Source organism: Nyctereutes procyonoides, unplaced genomic scaffold, assembly GCF_905146905.1.
Source record: "Nyctereutes procyonoides isolate TBG_1078 unplaced genomic scaffold, NYPRO_anot_genome, whole genome shotgun sequence".
Lineage (NCBI taxonomy): Eukaryota > Metazoa > Chordata > Mammalia > Carnivora > Canidae > Nyctereutes > Nyctereutes procyonoides.
In genome coordinates this window covers 40240261-40244016 of record NW_026575121.1, presented here as the reverse complement: position 1 = coordinate 40244016, position 3756 = coordinate 40240261, and positions in this window count along the sequence as shown.

The following is a 3756-nucleotide window of genomic DNA, read 5'->3' as shown; positions in this document are numbered from 1 at the left end:
TTTTTTGGGTTTAGAGTGAGAGAAAGAGAGAGAAAAGGAAAGGAGAGAGAGGAGTGGAAGAGGGACAGAAGAAAATAATTTAATTAGCTGGTTAACTGAGCAATTAGTCGATTTTTAATTTAAGTTCTCTCAAAGTATTGGAGACTTTGTGATTTCATATTTTTGCTTGAAGCCAAACACTCTATTCTTAAGGGGAAAATTAAGAAGGAGTATTAAGTGGATAGCTATAATAATAGCCATCATTTTCACATGATATAAGAATCAAAAGTATAATATTCTTTATGGGAATACTAATAGCTATTTTTTGGAAAAATTATTGCTAAATATATAAAAATGTGCAACATTTACATACTTTTTTTTTTTATCACTCAATCCCAAACTGTCTTACCTTCCTATGTGGTAATGTGCTGCAGTTGACAGCCTACTAGAGGTCAGTCCATGTACCATGAAAGCTCACCCCGGCTGATTTTGTAGATTTGATCTATAATAAATGGAATGAGCTTTCTACTATCTCCATTTTTCCTGTTTCCTCCCCCTCCCCCTTTTCCATCTCCTCGATGTGTACTGGTAGCACTGAAATGAATTGGTAAGCTTCTCGGATCACTGCTCCTTCTCTAAATTCTACCTGGTGTGGAAATCAAGAACTTTTTTTATAAATGGAATTGCTTCCAGTATTTTGTGTTAGATGTACAGGACTTGGCATGTTGTGTTCTGAAAATGCATACAACTCACCATTTAAAAATTATAAAATATATTTAATACTATTAATTCTCTGGAATTACACACAATCTCACAATCAAAATGCAGTTCCTCATTATATTGGCATTCATTTTTATTTTGGTGTGATATATGTGTATGTCTGTACGCCTGTATGTTTCGATAGTTTCTGAATTATTTCTTGAAGAGAACGTGAGGACAAAAATTTAATAGCAATACAAACACACCATCTAGGTTTGTAAAGGAACAGAATTTGGGAGAAAATTATAATGTATAGTCGACATATTCACCAGCAGCTTATTGGTATTAGCATACATTTCAGATTTTATCATAGCATTCAACTATAGCTATGAAAACTGATGTTCTCTCAAATCTCTTCAGAACATACTATCCCTTCTGTCTAAAGAAAACATGTTTGGCTCTATTTGGGCTAGCATAATGTAGAATTTCTCAACTTTGGTATTATTGGCATCTTGGGATGGATAACTTTTTGTTGTGGGACATGGCATGTACTCTATGGAATGTTTAATAGCATCCCTGGCCTCTGCTGACCAACACCAATAGCACCACTCTCCCAGTTGTGACAACCAAACTATACTTAAATCCCTATTTTGCTATGGATGCATCTTGAACAAATTAGTTAACTTCTCTAGGCTTCAGTTAATAACAGTGCACATATTTGCTGCAAGGGTTAAAGAATAATGCACGATATACATATATTAGCTTGTCCAGTACCTGAAATATAGCAGTACTCCTTAATTATTTCAGCACTTGGACAGATCAATTCGGAGGCACTTAGGTTTAGAAGCCTTATTTTTACTCCAGACCTTTTAGCATATAGTATATAACGTTCTTTATGATTCACATCCACTCCTCACAGGAGTTAGTTGTTCTTTTTATGGGCTGCCATAGCTTCTGAGTCCCAAACTATCACACCAACCCCCCTCACTGACTAGATGTAAATTGTTGGTTTACTTTCCTGCCTATAGATCTACAGGATGACTTCTGGGAAGATAGGGAAGATTATTGTTCATCTGTGTTCTTCTTTCTGCTTGCTGCTCAGGGCTTGACCAGTAATACATGAAGGCATATATGAATGGGGCATTATCCATGGCTTATGTTTCACAGAGCCCTGCTAAGTGGCCTCTGTGGGGGCTGGTGAATACCAGCCGCTCAAAATGAGACACTCTGTTGTTATTTTGTATTAATAATTTCAGAAAATAATAGGTCCCAGAGCAAAACAAAACAAGGGAAATGACAATGAAAGCAAGAACAATAAAACACATATTTTTGTTTTCAATGTTTTGAAGCTACTTTTTGTCACTCTTACTCCATCATCATGTTTATAGGTCCTGCTTTTCTGGACCATTTATGCCAGCCATATTCTTTGCAATAATTCCATTTCTGTTACCCATTATGCTGTTTGTTGTTTTGTTTTGATTTTATGTCACTTGTGGTTATCAAGAATGATAGAATTATTAAGTAGTGAAGTAAATGTACAGACTGTGGGGGAAAAGAACTAAAAAAAAATTAGCAGAAAGACGCAGAAAGTATCTAGAGGGATAAATCGGAGATTTGAATAAATAAGTATCTCATTGTTCCAGTACCAGTTGTTGAAAATATATTATTTTTGGTATTGAAATTTTTTTTGCCTTTGTTTCAAATCAATTTATCATACAAATATGGGTCTGTTTGAGTTCTCCATTTTGTCCATACTTATCCCGTGCCATTGCCACATTGCTTTTCACATTACACTGTTAAGGTAAACATCAAAATCAGTTAGTATATGTACTCCAAATATACACTATGTTTCCAAGATTCCTTTGCTCTGGGTCCTTTGCATTTTCTTTAGAATTATAAAACTGTCAATTTCCAAAAGAAAAGTGATTATAATTCATATCATTTCCTACTAATCAATTAATTTGAGAAGTACTCACTTAAAAATGATTAAATCTTTCAATCCATGAACACAGTATATCACTTCTGTGATATCATTTATTTAAATTTTGCTTAAGTTCTCTTAGAATTGTTTTATAGTTTTCATTCTATAAGACTTGCCCATATGTAGTTCAAATTTCCATGAATGTTTTTTGGTTTTTAATACTTGAGAAAATTAAATTTCAAATGTTTCTCATTAATTGTGTTTTTTATAGAATTACATTTTGATTTTGTTTGCTGATGTTGTATTCTGAGATTTTGTTAAATTTCTAATTTTCAAGGTTTGTGGTTTGATTTTTAGGGTTTTCTACTTAATTATGCCATCTTCAAATTGAGATAATTTTTAATTCTTTCTTCCTAATTATGCTTTCAATTAACCTTTATTCTTATTGCTCAGGATAATATTTAATACAATTGTTGAAGATGGACATCCATACCTTTCTCCCATAACAAAGAAAATGTATTTTTTAGGTAGAAAATGTATTTAATATAAAGAGACAAGCTAATAAATCAGAATAAATGAATTTTGTTCAAAATATGTAATTAAAAATGCCACAGATTATGAAAATGGATTTGTGAAATCCTTTATCCTTCAAAAATTTAACATTATCACTATATAAATAGCTGTCTAATAAAAGAAAAAAACACTGAAATATAAAATCATAAAAATATCAGAGGCAATTCTGTTTTCTTATTACCTTTTTTTTTTTTTTTTTTAGAGAAAGAGAGAAGGAAGGGTAGAGGAAGTAGAAGAGAATCTTAAGCAGGCTACATGTTCACATGGTGCCCAACGCACAGCTCAATCTCAAAACCCAGAGATCATGACCTGAACCAAAAGCAAGAGTCAGGCACTTAACCACTGCACCTCTAGGTGCCTCCAGAAAGGTAATTCTTAAAATAATAAATGCAATGTGCTATAAAAATATATAAAAGTGTATAATACAAAAGAGTGAGATAAATTTTACTATCTATATTGACAAAAAAAGTGGCAATGCTTATAAATGTCTTTGGAAATACAGACTTTCATATTCAAAGCTGTTGGGTATATTATCCTTTAAAACTTCTCTGTAGAAGGATTTAGAAATACATATCAAAATCCTT